Source organism: Paroedura picta, chromosome 15 (genome assembly GCF_049243985.1).
Source record: "Paroedura picta isolate Pp20150507F chromosome 15, Ppicta_v3.0, whole genome shotgun sequence".
Classification (NCBI taxonomy): Eukaryota; Metazoa; Chordata; class Lepidosauria; order Squamata; family Gekkonidae; genus Paroedura; species Paroedura picta.
This window is the reverse complement of record NC_135383.1, coordinates 9341352-9362667: the sequence shown is the minus strand read 5'-3', so window position 1 is coordinate 9362667 and position 21316 is coordinate 9341352. Positions and strand designations below refer to the sequence as shown.

At 47.1% G+C, this 21316-nt stretch overlaps 1 protein-coding gene across 9 annotated transcripts in view; it reads right to left on the bottom strand.

Annotated features, from left to right (window-relative positions):
- Positions 1 to 21316, bottom strand: part of CAMTA1 (calmodulin binding transcription activator 1) — a 619127-nt gene that overhangs the window by 368653 nt on the left and 229158 nt on the right. Inside the window, exon 1 of one of the 9 annotated variants that reach the window (XM_077312343.1) lies at positions 16780 to 16864. The exons of 7 other annotated variants lie outside the window; for them this stretch is intronic. The gene's annotated coding sequence lies outside the window, so the exon portion shown is untranslated. Of the gene's footprint in view, positions 1 to 2576; positions 2710 to 16779; positions 16865 to 21316 lie in introns of those variants that run through there. One more of the 9 variants, XM_077312342.1, reaches the window with a different exon arrangement.

Sequence of the window (21316 nt, the reverse complement as noted above, 5' to 3'; positions counted from 1 at the left end):
TTCCGGACACTTTGAGACAGTGGCCGGTAAGTCATCGCCTCCGCTTGTCCCATGAACAGCTGTCACCGTGCATTTAGTACATGGCTGCACGCACACACGCCCCATCCCCCAATGGCTTTACCATATGGTAAATTGATATAATGGAAGTGCCACTCCTGTACAACATTTGAAGGAGAGGAGGGGGGGGGGGATGGGAACCCAGTAAACCAGAATTCACTAAGAAGAGACCATGCATCATTTGCAGACAGCAGCCGTGGAGATGGTTGCAAAAATTTATAGGAGTACATTAGTCACAGTAATTTGGCTTTGGAACACCAAGAACAGAAAGAAATACAACAACATTAGCAGCAGTTGCCGCAATAAACAACTTCTGGAGAAAAAGCCGGGGCTGGCAGCATTTGATCGTATAAAATCTCTGGGAAGTTGTAGAAGGGAAACAAAACTGACACACAGAAGATGGAGGAGGGAGGGGGGGAGGAGGGAGGGAGAGGCTGGCCGCCCCCCACCCCATCCTGCCATACACTTCCCATTCATTTCTGCTGTACCACATTGGTGTCTGGTTACTACTACTACTACTACTACTACTACTAGTAGTAGTAGTAGTAGTAGTAGTAACATACTTATTCAGTTTGTTAACACTCTTGGCAAGCCTGCTCACGGCGGGTTACCCAACGACCCCAATACAATAAACTCCTGATTAAAACCCCATTAAAACGGTCCCACACAATTTTATAGAAAAAATACAACATGGCGGTAAAAAAAGAATCAAGCCCTCTCTATAACGGAATGACCTTGCCACCAGCCACTTGACCTAGGATTCAGCAGGGCTTCCAAACCTGCTTGACCAGTGAGGACGGAAATCAACGGCGGTCTTGAAGAACTCTGCCCATTCTCCCCTATGCCTGAGTCTCCTTTCCCCTTTTCTCCCCTTTCACCACTTCTTCCAGTCTCCTTTCACTGAGTTTTGGGCTGAACCCCTCAGTAAGGGCAGCCATAACCCTAACCCTTCCCTGTGGCTTCCTCTCCGTCGCCATCTTGTGTCTCCCTCTGTCCACTAACCCAGCCGTGTCCTTCCCTGTTGAAACACACACCGTCACCCTGGCTTTGTGGTGTGTTGCTCTTGCTGAGCCGCTGCTTGGAACAGCATTACTGTTATTATTAATAACAACAAATAAACGCTAGCCAAGATGAAAGCGACCCATTCATCCCAGCTTTCATTTCCTTATAAACAATCAGCACCTCTTCTCCCTCTCCAAGAAAAATGCCCAGAGCAGGCAAGCAGCACAGTGGCTCCCATTTAAATCCCAAACAAGAACAGAAATCCCTGACACTAAGGTAGTCGAATTAACTGCCTCCCCCACCCCCACCCCCTTGGCATTATCAGCATCGTGACCTTCCATCCTTGGTCAAACAAAACGGGGAGGAGACTGAGTCAGCCCACAGATCTCTGCCTCTCTGCCTTACTTCAAGTAAACGTGCCCAGGGTGTAAAGGGAGAAGACAGAAGGTGGGAGTGCAGAAAGGAGACTTGAATTTAGATAGCTGCTAAAATGAGAGATGGCCACTCCTGCTGGATGTCAGAGAAGAAATCAAGGCAACCCACAGGGAGGGCCCATAGCTCAATGGGAAGGCCCCTTGTTTGCCCCCAACTCAACCTCTATTTAAAATAACACCTAAGAATCTGGACCACAGCTGGCAGCTGGAAGAGACAAACCAATGGTCTGACATCTGCAAACCTGGAAGGGGAGGGGATGCAGTTAAGAACTCTATTCCTCCTTAAGAAAAGTGTCCAAAATAAAGGCTTAGCAGGGGTAGTCAAACTGCGGCCCTCTAGATGTCCATGGACTACAATTCCCATGAGCCCCTGCCAGCATTCGCTGGAGGGGTGCAGTTTGACTACCCCTGGTTTAGGGTAACGCTAAGAAAGAGCTCTCCTTTCTCAGAGGATTTTCTTCCTTGCTCTCTCCCCTGTCCTTGAGCACAGCATGCAGCTCTTCTGCAAACAAAGAAAGTCCCTTTTTCAACTCTGAAAGGTTTCCGGCCTGAATGTGAGGGCTTTCTAGTCATCTGTGCTCTAAGGACGCTAGTTCAAGGCTTAATGGGGAGGGGTGTGCGTGTGTATTTCCTGGCAACACACACCTAACCAGTTTGATCAAATGACCTTCTTGTCTGGGATTTTAAAAGAGCTGATTACAGATCCCCAGACAATCTCCCATTGCAATGACATTCCTTAAAGTTAGCTGAATGCCCCGAAGACACTGCCCAATTCTCAGATATCGTCATAACAAACGGGGGTCAAATTTAACCGGATATAAATTCTTCCTAGAGATTTCTCTCTTCTTGTTGCGGGCACGAGGGGAGAGGGAGAAGAGAGGCTGAGAAAATACGTCTCCTGTGCTTATCTCTCTAGAACACAAACACGGCCAGGAGTAATAAATTGATGACTGAGGCAGGGCTGAGCAGATCGAGATCTGATAGAAAATCTCCGAAGGCCCCCGTTGCTACATTACGGGGGAAGGGGGGTAGACGGGAAAAGCAAAACCCAATCTCACCTAAAGGTTTAGGCTGTAAACTTACCTTTGGGAATTTCACTCATCAAATTTATATCACCCATCCAAGATTTCAGGGAAGTAGGGGAAGGCCTTAACTGCAGCAGCAGTATGAAACTGCTCCCCTTAGTCTGAATTAAACAAGATCAGCTGGATCAAATCAAGGCTGATTGAGCTAGAAGAAGAACAGCTGATTCTTATATGCCACTTTTCTCTGCCAGGAGGAGTCTCAAAGCAGCTTACATTCACCTTCCCTTCCTCTCCCCACAACAGACACCCAGTGAGGGAGGGGAGGCTGAGAGAGCCCTGATATTACTGAAGAAGAAGGGTTGGTTCTTATATGCTACTTTTCTCTACCTGAAGGAGTCTCAAAGCGGCTTACAATTGCCTTCCCTTTCCTCTTCCAACAACAGACACCCTGTGAGGGAGGTGAGGCTGAGAGCCCTGATATTACTGAAGAAGAAGGGTTGGTTCTTATATGCCACTTTTCTCTACCTGTAGGAGTCTCAGAGCTGTTTACTTTCTCCTTCCCTTTCCTCTCCGCACAACAGACATCCTGTGAGGGAGGTGAGACTGAGAGAGCCCTGAGAGAACTGCTTGGTCATAACAGCTTTATCAGTGCTGTGGCGAGCCCAGGGTTACCCAGCTGGCTGCATGTGGAGGAGGAGCAGAGAATCAAACCCAGCTTGCCAAATTAGAAATCTGCGTCCTAGCATAATGTTCAAAGGATGATTAGGAAATTCTCCTAATCCAAATTTCACCTCAGATTTGGGGACTCCAGGCTGTCTGCTCTTCCTTGCAGAACATCAGTAGATTAGCACCTGTAGGCGCTCACTTATTTCTGGATGCTGATTAGGCTACAGCACATGTGCAGTTTGCCACAGACTGTAGTCCCTTTCCCCCTCACCAATTCCTGATTTGCATTAGCACATGGATTGAAATACCATCTGAGAACCAACCTTGTTTGCCGTTTGCATTCCCACTGCATTGCTTAGCATCCATCCTTACTTTGAACATTTCTTGGAATTGTTTAGACCAGGGGTAGTCAAACTGCGGCCCTCCAGATGTCCATGGACTACAATTCCCATGAGCCCCTGCCAGCACTTGCTGGCAGGGGCTCATGGGAATTGTAGTCCATGGACATCTGGAGGGCCGCAGTTTGACTACCCCTGGTTTAGACTGCCGCACATACATAGTATGCTGCAAAGTACAGTTCTTTTTGTCCCTTTACAGCAGGGGAAGTCAAACTGCGGCCCTCCAGATGTCCATCGCTGGCAGGGGCTCATGGGAATTGTAGTCCATGGACATCTGGAGGGCCGCAATTTGACTACCCTTGCTTTACAGGTTCCTGATGCCCATATGTACATAGGCTGAAAACCTCTCCAGGGACTAAACAACATGGCAACACAGGACCGCATGGATTCCTTTGTGGCTGTGATTTAATTAAAAGACGTGCGTGGTTGTGGCAGACCACAATGAATTTGGGAATTCCGCAAGTTCACCCATAAAGTCGAATTCAGAAAAGCAAACAGCCCTTAGAGCAGAAACATCCATCCATCCCCCGTGATCTCCTTCCCAGTTACCATTGAATAAGCCCTCCCCCACCTTCCCCCACCTCTCCCCTCCACATCTGTCTTTTGTTTTGGGCTCAAAAGTTCCTGACACTTTAGCCTTCTCTCTGCCGCTGCCAGGAAGAAATGGTATATATTATCGACTCATTGTTGCTATTGAATTATTAAATTGTTTATCATTGAATATTAAATGCTCTTTCTCCCTAACGTGCAGTTAATAAAAAAGTTGGGGGAGGGGGGGAGACTGAAGGACCCCCCCCCTTCTGGAACAGTTCATTAATCACCTTGAAGACAAGCCAGGGAAGAGTCCGGCTTTCCTTTTACAATATCGTGCCAGAAGACATTCATCAACTCGAGACCCAAAAGGGAAGGAGGGGAATCAAGCAATTTAATTGCGTCCCTTCAGGGGCAGAGTGCAAAGTACTGGCAGGGCGAGGGACGCTATGCAAATGGGGTGGGGGGGAGCCCACGGTGCGTTATCTGAAGCAAAAATTATCTAGAATTATTACCCTTGGGCCTCTCTGAGGAACGCCAGCGCCATGTGGGCCATTAGCTTTAAATATACTGGGGAAAGATAAAGAAATATTATTCTGCTGAGTGGGGAAATTTAATTCGTACGAGACTTACACGCATCACACATCCCCCCCCCCCGCCCCAATCAGAATCCAATAGTGAACTATTCAAAGAGATACAGGTGGATTGGCATCCCTTCCAAAACAAAAGTTCTCAATCTTAGGGCTGGATCAGCCCAAAGGTTCTTAGGGCTGATCCTGCGTTGAGCAGGGGGTTGGACTAGATGGCCTGTATGGCCCCTTCCAACTCTATGATTCTATGATTCTATGGCCTGTATGGCCCCTTCCAACTCTATGATTCTATGATTCTATGAATCCTGCCACTTGGGTGCACAGCCAGCAACCCGTCTTCAAATAAGTTTCTAAGGTCCTGCCAGTCCTCCAGCCTAGGGAGTATAGAACCCAGAGGCTGGCCCAGGCCACTTTCTCCCCTTGCCTCACCCCACTATAGACTTCAGTATGATTGAAACAGGACACTGGCTGGGGCTAAAAAGCTCTGCATGCTCACGGCAGTCGCGTTTTAACGGAGCTGCTAAGCCATGCAAAGTAGCTATGCAATTATTGTCGGGGTGCTTGGATGGGAATGCTTTTGCATTTATGTAGCTCTTTTCTCCACTGTGACCGTTTACGCACTGGAGGTTTCGTGCCGGGCTGCAGGCTGGAATTTTCATCATGGCAGGCTGGCCCACCTCTTCCTGCACCCACACCGGGGAGCATTTGGCCAGGCGCACCTCATCCGCCCCCAATTTGTGCTCCTGCATGGGGGCTGGGGCAGTGAATTTCCCAGTGCATAAATGGTCCGTGTGTCCTATGCCAAACAGCACGTGTTGGGTTTTGTTTTGTTTTTTTTAATGGCACAGAACTGTAAATAGAGGGGACTTGCGGAATGTACCATTTTGCAGCTAGGCCTTATATCCTACGCTGCTTTGATAGGGAACATGGCGAACCATTATTCACCCTCCTGAAAGGTCAAGGAGTGGGTTAAATGAAATCTCATCGGCTACCAACAGGATTTCTGAGGTCCCTCTATACCAGGGGTATTCAAACTGCGGCCCTCCAGATGTCCATGGACTACAATTCCCATGAGCCCCTGCCAGCATTTGCGGAATTGTAGTCCATGGACATCTGGAGGGCTGCAGTTTGACTACCCCTGCTCTATACTTTCCAAGGGTGGACAGTCTTCATGCAGAAGACTGAGATTGGGCCACTGGATACCTAGCTGGTAGGCATGGAGTTCTCATACTGCAATGGATCGTATGCTGTTCCTTGGGTTTTGAGGAAGCCAACATGCAGTGGGACGTTTGTGTCTCAACAGCAAGCTTTGTGGCATAAGCACAAGAAGATGATGTTATTATATAAATGTTCATTTATGCATAAAAGAATGAACACTGAGACCCATCTTTCCTCGCAAGAGTCTTCTCCATGGACAGTACCAGAAGACTCAAATATAACTGCTGGATATAGAGCCCATTAGCATGGCCTGGGGAGATCTGGGTCTGCCTAAGACCAACATTCTGTCTTCAGCTATGGCCTATCGCACGTAATCTGTGGTCAGCACCCAAAGGTACACTGCTTCTGATCACAGACGCTCCACCAGGCTTGTTATATCCAAATATGTATGAACTGGGGACAGCTCCTTATCTAGCCGCCATCAAATAGCTTCCACGATTGAAATGGCACAGAATATTTTAAGGACAAGCTTTAAACGACGGCTTTGAATGCCTTCTCTTTTATGGGTTTGTGGCATTTAAAAACTGCTTGCTCGTCTCATCTGTCGCCTTATTTGGGGCCTGGGGGAAGGACACAAAGAGCAGTCTCAAAGCAAAGGATTGTTTGTCCCAGGTGCGCCTGAAATTTAAGATGTCTATCTCCCCGTTTTCTGTTTATCACAAGTCAGCTCTGCCAGGCTTTTTGGAAAATCTACCCGTTCAATCCCAGTTACTGAAATATTGCATTCTTTTTATAATTTCCATTCTGCTTAACTAAATGGGGAAAGGAGAACCGTACCACCACAAACTCTTTGAGTGGAATAAAAATGTCCTGTACAGGTAGGATGGATGGATGGATGGATGGATGGATGGATGGATGGATGGATGGATGGATGGATGGATGGACGGACATATAGATGGATAGACAGATAGATGGAGGGAGGGAAGGAGGGGCGGATAGACGAAAAGACGTATAGACGGATGGACAGACAGACAGATAAATAGATATGTATTTATAAAAATATCTTTAACCGCCCCTGCGGTTAAATAAAGCCCTAAGGGCTATTGGGGAGGAGTTAGGGAGGGCTCTGTCCGTGATAAAAACTCAGAGGGGCAAATCAGGAGCCGCAAAGCGGCTCCTGATTCGCCCCTCCAAGTGCCACTCACAGGCCACTCAAGGGCCAAGCGGCCAATGGGGAGGTGCGCGAAGTGCCTTCCCCATTGGCCCCTCACCAGGACAGACCAAAATTCCATTCACCCAGCCCAGTCTGGCTGCCAGTCTGCTCCTGACCACTGCAGGGAGAGGAGGTCAGCAGGGCTTCCAAGGGGGATGAGAACAGGAGCTGCGCCAGCCCTTTTTGCCCCAAGGCTGTCCAAACTGTCATGTCTAACAGCAAATTGCCTCAGAACCCTGACAGAGCTGGCCGGAGGCTGCAGAGTGCTCCCCTTCCCCCCCTTCAGGCATGCTGCGAAGGAGCCTCTGACAGGCCCTAACTGAGGGGAGGGAGGCATTTTCCTTTAGAGAGCAATGCAGGGGAGCCTGAGGGCCTTCCTTTTTTTGGGGGGGGGAACGTTCCCCTTCTGCCAAACAGTTGCCTGACAGGGAGGCCACAGAAAAGCCCCTTCTCACTTAAAATACTGCTCTGCCCGGAGGTTAGACACAGCCAAGCCATGTCTCTTTCTTCTTTGCAACTCTCTGCAGATTTGAAGTCACTGCACAGCATTATTTTGCAGAAGAAACTGGCTCTTTTGACCCCTGTTTCATCTGCACAATAACCCTGTGCAGTAGACCTCAAGTCAATTCAACAACAACCTGTGTGGGAGGCCTTAAATATTTCTTCTCTACCACAACCCTGTCCAAAGTAGTCCTTTCTGCCTGGGAAGCTGATCTTTATACTCTGCAGGTGAGCTGTAATTCCAGGAGCTCTCCAGGCCCCACCTGGAGGTTGGCTACCCCTGGGTTGGAAATATTCCTGGAGGTTTGGAGGTGGGACTTCAAAATCATACAATGCCTCAGAGCCCAGCCTTCAGAGGAGACATTTTTGCCAGCAGTTGGGAGGGAGTGGTGCAGGAGTGTCCCTCCTGGCCTATGGGTTATGGCCAGCCCTTACCAGCAACTGTTTGTATTCTGGGGCGCAGACAGGCAGCATCAGTCCTATGAGATTGGAAAGTGCAGGAAGTTCTAAATAAATATTTACAGCCTGAAACTGTAAATAGAGAACAAGTAAATGTCTGGAGATACATGGTACCTGTAATGTCTTATTGGCCTGGCAAATAACCTTGGCCTGGCAAATAAAAACACAGTATAAAAAACCTTACTAAGGTCAAGACTGCTGTGCACAGAGAGTCTTCCTCTTAGGGTTGCCAGCTTCCCTGTGAGGCTCGCTACCCCACCTCCCTCATGGGGATTCTGCTATGGGTAGAGAAAGGGCAGACGATTGGAAAATGCTTTGAGACACATGAGGGCTGATGAGTCACTGGGGGCCATTCCCAGTTCTCTCAGATCTCTCACAACCCCACATACCTCACAGGTTGACTATTGTGGAGAGACGACTGGAAAAGGTGTTTGTAAACCGCTTTGAGACTCCTTTGGGTAGTAAGCAATAGGGTACAAAAATCCGTTCTTCTAAGGAACAACCATGAAAGAAGCATGTGGGCACATAACATTTTATCAACACTGAAAAAATGGAAAAGAAGGAACAGGGTGGACACCTGTGTACTGTGACTACCCCATGTGTATTAGGGCAGAGGGGCATTTCGGTGAATGTGGCCTAATTCACACAAGAAGGGAAATGACACAAAACTGGGAGGAATTGGTTGCCATGTAATCTTCCCCTAAGAAGAGTCTCCAGTCTGATTTTCCCTTCACATATCTGAGGACATGGCTCTGGAAAGCTCATCTGTAACCACTATGCCAAAATTCCCAAAGGTCAGTCCTCTCCCACACTCAATGAACATTCCACACCACAGGTTCTTGACACCCATATCTCCATATCCATACCCTCATTTGCCACCATGCCACCACAACCTCCCACACAACACACACATTCCACCCCATGCCCTTACAGACTGGACAACTCCTCCCCTTCCTCTTCCCACTGCCAAGCTCTAGCGCCCGTTGTATTCTTGGAGACAATGGGCTTTGCCCCTAGTAAAATATATATTAAAAAAGCAGTTTATTAAACAGAGCTCAAGGTAATTGCAGAACCATAAAAAAAGGAACATTTCTTTTCCCTAAAGATCACACACGCCTCACTCAAACAGGCACACTATAAATACAAAAACCTTGAATCTATCATGTTTCATTCTATAAGGTTTGCATCACATCTTATAGATCAAAATGTATTAGGCCCAAATTTATGTATTTGTTTGTTTGTTAATTGGTTAATTGGTTAATTGGTCGATTTGGTTAATTGGTTGATCTGGTTGATTTGGCTGATTTGGTTAATTGGCTAATTGGCTAATTGGCTAATTGGCTAATTGGCTAATGGGTTGATGGGTTGATGGGTTGATGGGTTGATGGGTTGATGGGTTGATGGGTTGATGGGTTGATGGGTTGATGGGTTGATGGGCTGATGGGTTGATGGGTTGATGGGTTGATGGGTTGATGGGTTGATGGGTTGATGGGTTGATGGGTTGATGGGTTGATGGGTTGATGGGTTGATTGGTTGGTTGGTTGGTTGGTTGGTTGGTTGGTTGGTTGGTTGGTTAATTGACTAATTGGTTTATTGGCTAATTGGTTAATTGTCTAATTGTCTAATTGGTTAATTGGTTGATCTGGTTGATCTGGCTGATCTGGCTGATCTGGTTAATTGGCTGATTGGCTGATTGGCTAATTGGCTAATTGGCTAATTGGCTAATCGGTTAATCAGTTAATCGGCTAATTGGCTAATTGGCTAATTGGTTAATTGGTTAATTGGCTGATTGGTACTTATAATTTGCCCCTATTGAGCCTGTCATCTTGGGGTGGCATACAACATCTGTAACTGCTCTGTGGAGGCAGTATAAATAAAATGCTAAGGGTCCTTGGGGTGGAACCTGTCTGTGATGGGGGAAGGGAGTCCATTGGCCCCTTCCCCCCCAGAATGACAAGCAGAGAGCTCAATTGGCAGGCACATTGCACCTGCCGATTGAGCCCTCCGCTTATCATTCCAGGGAGAAGGCACCAATCACCAGCTGAGCGCAGCACGGTTGGTGATTGGACCCTTGGCCTCGGCCTGATGAGTCAGGAGGCATGAAGAGCCTCCCAACCCGCCCACCCCCCCCACATCTACCACCTTCCCCCCAGGCAGCCATGACCAGGCTGCTTACCACGAGGACACGCAGGCGCCCGGCCCAACCTGCTAGAGGTGGCGGGGGGGGGGGGCTTTGCCCCCCACCAAGGGGACAGGCCTGACGTGTCGCTGATGCTGCGGCCCTGTCCCGTTCCTACCCTGCAGCTGTCTGGCAGCAGCCCGGCCCCGCCACAGAGACAGCCCTGCCACATCACTGACACAGCAGCCCTGTCTCTTTGCATACCCCAAACACCCGCAGGTGCCCGCCAGCCAGCCGCAAGACTCGCCACTGACCCCAAACAACCCACAAACGTGGGAGTCGATGCCGACACTGGTAGGCAGCCACCCCTCTCGACCCCACATGCTTCCTCCACCCCACAACTCACCCCCGCACTCTGCTGCTGGTTCCCCACCCCCAAACACCTTGCCCCCACCCTTCTCTACCCCTAGCTCTTCCCCCCTCACTACTCACCCCCCACACCTGCCCAGCGGCCCCTTCTTTCCACTCCTGCCGCGTCCCCTTCCATTGCACCTATCTGCCTGCCTACCTGCCTACCTGCCTACCTGCCTTCCTTCTTTCCTTCCTTCCTTCCTTCCTTCTTTCCTTCCTTCCTTCCTTCCTTCCTTTCTACCCATCTATCCATCCAACCCTTAATCTCCTTTCTTGCTCCCATCCATCCATTTCTCTTCTGCTTTTCTTTCTTCCATTCTTTCTTCCAATGCTTACGCTCCTATCTCCCCTTCTCTGTCTCTGTCTCTGTCTCCCTTTCTCTATGCCTGGCTGCCTGCCTACCTTCCTTTCCTCCCTCCACCCACTGCCCACTAGTGCCCGCTGTATTTTCTATACAGCGGGCTTAATTTCTAGTATATACATAATACACAAGGCAGCTTTTTGGATGAAAAGAGAAGAGTGAATGTGATAATATCAAATGGTTTGCAACTCAAATATTGGTGCAAACTGGAAAGGCTAGGAACCTTTGTTCCATACAGCCCCATTTTAGGGATGAATGTGGCATGGTTCAACCCAATCTCATCAGGTCTCAGAAGCTAAGCAGGGTCAGATGGAAAACCTCCAAGGACAGCTCCGGAGAGGAAGGCCATGGCAAGCCACCTCTTCTTCTCACCTGCTGGGGCAGGGGGTCATAGGTCAGTTACGACTCAATGGCAGATACATCTGTATAGCCTTGGTTTCCAGATCTAAATGGCTGCGAGACATTTTTAGTTTTAACCACTCTCGTTTAAGTTTAATGGTTATAATATCTAATTTAATTTTAATGCATTTTTGGTCATGTTATTTTAAGTCACTTGAAACGCTAGGAGAAGCACAGTGTGAGGTCTTCAGTAAATAAATAAAACCCATCTTAAAACAGCGCATGGCACCTACAGGAAATCCTTGGGAACAAAACAAAAACCCAGACTCAGAAATCCTCCAGATCTCCCGGTCTTCCTGGCAGAAGATGCCAGGGCACATCAACAATGCCCACCCCAAAGCGGACACCTTCCCACATCCGTGTACAAGGAAATGTACCTGTGCAACCTTGCCCTCAGAACAGGAGGTGTGGGTTCTACAAAGTCAAAATTAGATGGAGGTTTTTAAACTTGACTTCTTTAACCCGTCAATCACCATTGTAGCTTTCCTCTCCTATAAATGGCCATAGACAAGCTCCGCAGGCAGGGTCACTAAGCTGTCATTATTATATGTTAGCACTCTGGACTGATTTATACCATGGGTGGGGTGGCTTAACACAAGCCAAGAGCAAGAAACAATTTCCATGAGATGGAGTTCATGGCATGATATTAGAGGCCCTGGGAAAGCGTGCTTGGCCTCGACCAGGGCCAGGGCCTTTTCAGTCCTGGCCCCTACCTGGTGGAAGGAGCTCCTGGAAGAGCTGCGGGCCCTGTGGGAACTTTCAGGGTTCCGCAGGGCGTGCAAGACGGAGCTCTTCCGCCAGGTTTATAGTGACCCTTCCTGGATCACTCTACTGGCGGCTTGAGATCTGTTCTCCCATGTCTACCCCCTGGAGGTGGTATTTAGGGGGGGGGGTAGTTGTTTTTACATCGCTGCATTGTATTACACCTTGGATATTGGATAGGAAACTGTGGATTGTATATTTTTAGGGGTAACTTTTTAACTGGGGATTTTATCTGTTGTAACCCGCCACGAGCCTTTGTGGGAGTGGCAGGCTAAAAATCAAATAAACTAAACTAAACTCAACTAGCTCTGGGTGAGAAAATTCCTGGTGATTCAGGGGGAGGGGCACAGTTGGGAAGGGAGGGAGCTGGTGGATGCCACTTTGGCCCGATCCCACAGAGACGCTGTTCTTGCAACTTTATTTTAGAATGAAAACTCACTGGTGCTTGTCAGTGTGGGCTCCGCAGATGGTCTGGGAGCCCTTTGAAGATGCAGGTTTGTAGATATATAGCAGGCACTGAATAGGTTGGGCCTTCTGAGATTTCTAAAGGAACAGCCAAGCATTTCTTTATTTACCTTCCTTTAGGGAAGGTATAAGAGCCTCTTGTGGCGCAGAGTGGTAAGGCAGCAGACATGCAGTCTGAAAGCTCTGCCCATGGGGCTGGGAGTTCGATCCCAGCAGCCGGCTCAAGGTTGACTCAGCCTTCCATCCTTCCGAGGTCGGTAAAATGAGTACCCAGCTTGCAGGGGGGTAAAACGGTAATGACTGGGGAAGGCACTGGCAAACCACCCCATATTGAGTCTGCCATGAAAACGCTAGAGGGCGTCACCCCAAGGGTCAGACATGACCCGGTGCTTGCACAAGGGATACCTTTACCTTTACCTTTACCTAGGGAAGGTATGTTTTATTTTGAAACGCTGTCCACTGCTCTTATCAACTGCAATTACTTTTCAAAATAATTAATAATAAACGTAGGACACAGCAATGTAAATGTTCCAGAACTCTAGAGAGGAAAGACACATTTCCTTTATGGTAATTCACCAGCTAGTCTAGTAAATGGGCACCAGAACAGCTGGTCAAAGAGCTACCTCTCGAACTGAGCATGTAAATCTCAAGCCCCTTTAATCTAAATGACCATGACATTCTCCTAATCATGTTACTGCAATATTAATAAAGCCGTTTAATGCAACCAGTTTTTCAAATGGTCGTATAAAAATTTGGTAAATGTCAGGCATAATTTAAGTGAAAAGTACATTTTGCAGCTAGGGTGCTTGGAGATCGCTGTAAATATTGCTAAAACTAACAACGGCTCCAAATTTTCTGGACCAAGAATGTAAGGTCATCCAATATTCTACTTTGAGCAAACCCTTCATTCTAGAATTGATTCCTCCCCGTACATGTGATACACACCCACTTTTTTTTTTTTACTCTTCTACCCTCTTGTGGCGCAGAGTGGTAAGCAGCAGAAATGCTGTCTGAAGCTGTCTGCCCATGAGGCTGGGAGTTCAATCCCAGCAGCCGGCTCAAGGTCGACTCAGCCTTCCATCCTTCCAAGGTCGGTAAAATGAGTACCCAGCTTGCTGGGGGGTAAACGGTCATGACTGGGGAAGGCACTGGCAAACCACCCCGTATTGAGTCTGCCATGAAAACGCTGGAGGGCGTCACCCCAAGGGACAGACATGACTTGGTGCTTGCACAGGGGATACTTTTACCTTAACCTTACCCTTTTAATGATTTCAGATGTCTGCTGAGAAGGAAATCCAGAATATGACAAACTCATCACCATAAAAATGGGAAAAGCAGCTCAAAAAGGGAGATGCCACTAAGATTATCAGGTGTTAGCGATCACATCCACATCTGGAAAAAAAGCATTAGTGGCCCCATCTCTACACCAAACCCCCCCCCCCCAAAGTACCTTGCTAAGATCCTCCTTCTCCCCTTCTAGATTTCAGCTAAAGAAATCTCTGCACACCTTATAGATGCTCAGATTTGGTCCTGACATAAGGATACTTTTTTTTGCTCCATATAGACCAAATTTTTAATCAAGAACCCCCCCCCCGGTCAATGGTGTCCCACCTTCCCAATGTTAAAATCTGGTCAACTTATTCTAAAATCTTCTGCATTATTTATTTGATTTCTATACTGCCCTCCCAGCGGACGGGCTCAGGGTGGTGTACCACATACAGGCATAATACCTTGCAGGATAAGGAAATATAACTCAACCACCGCAGCTAGGATGCAGCTGCACAGTTGTTAAATAAGGTAGATTACGGACAGGTAAACAGATTGGGGGTTCGGTTCATGGGCGATCACAGCCACCGAACACCTGACTGGACATATTCACCACAAAGTCTGCAGCGTCCCCAACAAGGCAGGGGAAACACCAAAACCACGACTCCTTCATGCTTCCTGTAGCTGTGCATATCGTTTGTGTTCAAAGAGGCTTGGTAGAAGAAAACTTCCAGAGAAACCTCAGCACAAGGTGAAGGTCAGGATCCAGCGTGCATTGTGGGAGTATGACGACCGCAGCTGCTAGCAAGCTCCGGAACAATGAAGAAAAGAGAACCGGTTTCTATTTTAGAGAGCATAATGCATATGAGATATTACAATAGCAACGCTTTTTGTAGGTAAAACAAATGAAACAAGCAGCTTTTCTAAACTAGAATCAATCTTTCAGGCATTGGTTATAAATTAAAGGACTCTGGGCTTCTGTTCTTCCGGCAGTGCTTTAGAACGAGAGGGAGAATCAAAGAAAATAATCGAATGGAACCTCAGCCAACAGCCCGCTGGAATCCAAGGACTGAAATGCTCAGAAGTTCTTCTCTAGCTGGGGTCACTGCTAAACTTCGGCAACAGACTGACCTCTGTCTGCATCCAGGTAAACACAACAGTGATGGCCAACCTTGTTGCCTTCATGATCATCAGCCGCCATGATGCCAAACCCTCTCTGCAAGGCAGCAATCTGCTTACGTGAGCCTGGTTTGAGCTACAAATGGGTACACCTGTTGTGGTTGCTCATATCCCAAAGGCATGACTTCCTTTCTATCTCAGAACCTTTGGGAGATCCTTTCCAGGTCTGGGTCCCAATCAACATGAGTTCTACTATGTGTTGGTCAAGGTCACGTGATAGGAAGAGGGGAATCCAGAGGTGTGGTGTCAAAATCAGGATTATCATGGGTTTCAGAACACAAAACCAGGGGCAGGCAACACAATAAGCCAATGAAATGGCCCCCAAGAGTATTGGAAGGATCCTACCCATCACCAAATGAGCTTGCAACTCTGTCCAATTGTTTCTCTCAGCAGCATGCATTCAGAAAGTGGTTCAAGTCTTCCACCAAGGTCTCTTCTCAGCTGTAGGGGTTCATGACTCAATCCAGAAGACAGCGTCAAGAGAGGATTGGATAAACATTCGGAGCAGAGGCCCATCAGTGGCTCTTAGCCACAAAACCACAAGGCATACATGGTACACACTGTCTGAGGCAGTGATGTCCTGTATTCTTAGCGTGGTAACAGTGGGAGGGCTTCGGGAGCCTTGGCCCTGCTGGTGGACCTCTTCAGGGCACCTGTGTTTTGGCCCTATATGACACAAAGTGTAGGACTGGACAGGCCACTAGCCTGATCCAATGTGGCTTCTCATATGTTTTTAGGTTCTTAATGAGCCCCTGAAGTTAAGAAGAGCTAGTTCATATTCAGAGTTTCCCTCACCACACGAGGAGCTCTACCACAGAGTATTTAGTGCATATAATGATACTGGGCCAATGAAATACTCCTTGCAGCTACTGCTGCCCTCAGATGGGTCCTAGCCTGTGTTTTCCTTTGTTTTTGCCCTCAGCAGTCTGTGAGGGAAAATATCCCACCTGGGCCAGCTCTTTCTTCCAGTCATGATTCAGAGTACTGAAAAGAAAATATTGTTGACCATCCACCCTTTCTCAGTTCAAAAGACTTCTCCAGTTAAATATGAGCTGCTAACCAGGAGTCAGGGCCAATCCTGGCCATTTTGCCAGTTTGGTGTAGTGGTTGGGAGTGCGGACTTCTAATCTGGCATGCCAGGTTCGATTCTGCGCTCCCCCACATGCAGCCAGCTGGGTGACCTTGGGCTCGCCACGACACTGATAAAATTGTTCTGACCGTGCAGTGATATCAGGGCTCTCTCAGCCTCACCCACCTCACAGGGTGTCTGTTGTGGAGAGAGGAATAGGAAGGTGATTAAGCCGCTTTGAGCCTCCTTCGGGTAGGGAAAAGTGGCATATAAGAACCAACTCTTCTTCTTCTTCTTCTACCCTCTGAACGCAAACCTAGCTATCTGGAGGCAATCCGGCATTCACACCTTGCGGCTGCCACCGCCCTCCGCCCAATCCGTCACTTTTCGGCTGTCTGTTTGTTTTGCAAAATAAGCACTTGCCTTTTAGCCTTGAGATATGGTTTCTGTTCAAACCGCTGGCGGAAGGGGGGGAAATATCTTGGTTTACATTCAGGTTCTTGTAGCAGAGCCACAAACAAAAGAGCACCACCTGCTACAACTACTGAACACAAATCCAGCGCGTTTGACGCCTGCGCCCGAGCCTCGGCAGCCGTTCATCTTGCGCAGGGAACTGAGTTATGCCTTTCTCTTAAAGACTCCACTCCCTTTAGTTAGTGCCGGGCCCTGCGTCAGGCCTGAAGGAAGCTTGAGTTATGTCCTCTCGCAACTTACCTGAGTCTGTGGGCTCCGCGTGGAACGAAATTAAGATTCTACCGGCGAGATCCTTCTCTATCCGTGTAGGGACCGACATAAATCCTGCGCAGGCATGCGCTGCCGTGTAAATACGCCAAACCCTCCCTGCGTCGCCGATATTAAAACCAATTTGCATTTCAGATGAAAAGCAAGCACGCCGGTCGCGTTGGCAATATTTTAGAAAAAGTTAAAGCCCAAAAGTAACAGACGTGGCAATTTTTATCCAGAGTTGCAGTCAAGGCAGTGAGTAATCCCATCAAGGAGACATTAATTGGAACCTGGGATGTGCCTTTGCTGAACAGCGGCAGGACGTGGAGCTTAAGCCTTGCCTCTTTCCGGCAGGCACCTGGGCTTCATCAGCGGACTAATGCCATTGATCCAAGGCGGGTGTAATTACCTGCGGCTGAATAAGGGGCCCATCAGGGCAGACCAGGCCCCTGTTGAGCCGAGCGCCCGAGAAAGCTGCCGTTTGTGTGTTGCAGCGGGGATCACGCCGCCGTGATTAGTTGATTAATTGGTTGGATTCTTCAATTAAAAAAAAAAATCCTTTGCAGTTTTTTTTTTTTTTTAACGGGTAATTATATTTCATGCAAAAATTTACAAAACACTCAGGTGGTACGTGGTGCCCCCAAGACAGGGGAAGAAAACCGTCTTCGTAGATGGTATCTTCTCCCTCCGATACCTGTGCAATCTAAAAGCAAAAGTATGCCGTTTTCCTTCAGGACTATTGTTTTATTCCTATGCAAATCTATGTAAATGGAATTGATTAAAAACCAGTCATTTATCAACGTGCATTTCCTTAACCTAGACATCCTCCTAAGAGAAATTACTCTTCTCCAAGGTGAAATGTGGTGTCGTTTTCAAACACACTAAATGTATTTATTTATTTGTGGGTGGTTGTATTTTTTTTAACTTTCCCTAATAGTTTAATGCAAAAGAGAAATGTGCTCTGCTCACTGAAGGACGTCTTTCCTACTGGAGAGTGAGAGAGAGAAAGTTGGTTCTTATATGCCACTTTTCTCTCCCTGAAGGAGTCTCAAAGCGGCTTACATTCACCTTCCCTTTCCTCTCCCCACAACAGACACCCTGTGAGGGAGGTGAGGCTGAGAGAGCCCTGATATTTCTGCTCGGTCACAACAGCTTTATCAGAGCTGTGACAAGCCCAAGGGCACCCAGTTGGCTGCATATGGGAGTGTTTGCTGGCAGGGGCTCATGGCAATTGTAGTCCATGGACATCTGGAAGACCACAGGTTGACTACCCCTGGTTTAGACCATTATTCTTTACATCTCTTCCAAATTCACTAGTTGTACACATGAAGGAGTCTAGGCTGTGGAACTGTCTCTGAACCAATGCTAGGTTTCAACTGGCAGGGAGCTGTTTTGATGTGCAGTGAATCATATGACATCTTCCCACATACACACACTCTCTAGTAATCTGGTGAACCACATGATTAAGCCACATGGATGTTACCGGCAACAGATGCTGAGAGCACATATTGGTGTACCTGGTGGGATGCTCCAGAATGTAAAGACGTTGATGTTGTTAAGGAAATGTGCAATTTTAAGTATTTGAAAGCAAAGGTTGGATACACACTTTTCTTGGATGCTTTAGGATGCTTTGGGCTGATTCTGCGTTGAGCAGGGGGTTGGACTAGATGGCCTGTATGGCCCCTTCCATGGTTCTATGATTCTATAACTGGAATCTGCCTGGCTCCTGGCCAGCAGCAGATGCAATAGAGCCACTGCAAAAGAAACGGGTCATTCTCTGTAGCAGGGCCATGGACTTCAGTAGATACCACCCCATATTTTACAAATGAAAAGAGGGATACCTTTTGTAATACCCTTCTTCCCACTCTGTACATTTCGACCCAAGCCTTTCTTATGCTACTCATTGCTGAATGCTCCTCTGTTTATGTTGTAGTCTTTTTAGCTACGATCCCTGGTCGTCTGTAGATCAGAAAGCAATGAATGTGTATGTTCTTTAATTTCACGACAAATGGAGAGACACGTTTGGTCATATGCTACCACACTTCAAACTATAACTCAGCAGCCAAACAAGCAGGATGCTTGTTGTGCTGCCTGAGTGTTCCTACAAATCCATTTCAGTACATGTGCCCTGGAGATACGTTTACTTAGAAAATGTATATGTTGCTTCTCCCATGCAGGGTCAATACCAAACGACCATAAAAGCCAGCCAGGGCATAAAAACGGCACAAAGCCCAGCCAAAGTGCAATACCAAGGGATACTTACCCCTCTCCTCCTGTCACTGTCTTCTGCCAGTGGGTAAAGGCTTTCCTGTCTTGTTTGGCATCCCCCCACTAACCCTCTTAGCTGGTATGTTTGTGTACTTATGTTTTATTTCATTGTTTTACATCTTTTGTATATATGTATATGTATTTTAATATTGTTTTGATTGTTCACCACCTTGTGGGCCCTAAGTTGGGTAGGAAGGCAGCACAGAACGACCTTAGGCAAATGATAAACATATTCATCTATTTATTTTATTTATTGTTTCAGCTGATTGCCCGCCACTCTCATAACAGGCTCGTGGCGGATTACAGCAGTCCGTTAAAAACCCCATTAAAACCCATCTGGACTTCCATCAGTACAGACTCCTAAAACAGTTTTCAAAGCATGGCGGTCACTGACCCGTTAGCCCCTCGGAAATCTAATCTAGGAGTGGGAGAAGGGAGCACAGACCACATGGTGGGTGCTACGCTCTTAATGCTGGGAGCCCGTGCCAGCCTCAGCCATAAACCTAGCGGAAGAGCTCCGTTTTGCAGGCCCCGCGGAACATTGAAAGCTGAGAGCCAATGGGGCTTGGGGGGATGGAGAGAGCTGGGCATGGAATAAATAGACCCAGGCTAAAACTTAGCCCAGGTGTGGAATGTTCTTCTGCTAGCACTATCCTGGGGACTTAAAAAAAGTAGAGACCCAAGTGTTCCTACCAATTTTATCATCCTTTGTGCCCTCACTTCCCCATAAAGCAGGGGTAGTCAACCTGTGGTCCTCCAGATGTCCATGGACTGCAATTCCCATGAGCCCCTGCCAGCAAATGCTGGCAGGGGCTCATGGGAATTGTAGTCCATGAACATCTGGAGGACCACAGGTTGACTACCCCTGCCATAAAGGAAATATGTCAGTAGTTGGTGACAGTCAGTTCCATCAGAGGCCGAACATGCAACCAGAAATCCTGAATAGAGGCCTGCCTGTTCAGCAGAGGCTCGTGTGCCACTGGCAAGCGCAAAAATAGTCATTTCTTCTCTCTTTTCAAATCACTAGATAATATCAGATGTTGACAATTCCATCTTTGCCACTCAATTTGAAGAATTTTTCTCGAAACAATTTTATGGGCTGCTCCACACACCAGGCAATTTGAATCCTCTCCATAACGATTTAGGGCCGAAGCCGGGAATATTAAAATTGCCATTAAGTACTATGCACACGAAATACTAAAAGTCGGCTGATGAATAATTTCTGGTTCTAATGACGCGCCATAGACCTAAATCTTGGTGCTAGACATGAGAAAAGACAGTTAAATCAACTTTGTCCATTTAAATATAATTTTAAGGGAACTCGGAGCCATCTCTTTATTGCCGTACAACCTTCAGCAATTTCTTCTGCCCTCATTTATTTCTCACTCCTATGGGGAATGCAGTTTGATTTATTGAAAATTAGTTCTTACAGCAAGTGAATGTTTTAAACTGTTTTCATATAAATCACTCACATATCTGTTAGTGCACCTAGGAGAGGGCCTCTTTGATCTATATTTTCAAATATAGCTACGGGGTTTCCAAAGCGGCTCTTTGTGTTAACTGTCGTTTTGAGTTATTGATTGCATTCTCCATGGAAACAAGTCATTATCTCAAGAACCTGGAGTTCCAATTTAAGGAGGGGGGGACCCCACCGTAGCTTAATTTTAACAAGGCTCAAACTTTGCATTTCACCAGGGTCTTTGTTTTGGATTCCAAGTAAACTCTTTCCTTCTCTACGAAAACCAGGGCTAAAACCAAGTATCCTTTAAAGGAGGAAAACAGGAAGGATCTGGAAAATAATGCACCCGATGGGGTACATTTCTTGCACAAAACACCCCAGATTTAATCTTTTTTAAAAGAACCTACCTATTCCGCACAAATGCTGCAAAGCTCAGTGCAGATCCTAAATTATTTACGTAGAGCCGTTGAACTTCTCGGTCTGTTTTGTCTCTATCTGGCAAAGTGGTTCTTTAAATAAATAAATAAATAAATAACCCCACCGGATTGATCCTTGAGGCAGTCTAAATATAAAATAATATTGAAATGCTCAAAATGGTGGAGAAAAGAACATAGACACAACAATAGAAAGTGGCAATGGAGCAAGCTATACATGATGTGAAATCTGGACACGGCTATACGATCTGGATTCCAGAATTTGCTAGCAAGCAGTATAAACCAGTTCTACTGTGTTTTTATTGCTATTGTAAACCACCGCAAGTCTCTGGAGAGCAGCGGCATAGAAGTTTATGAATGAATGAAT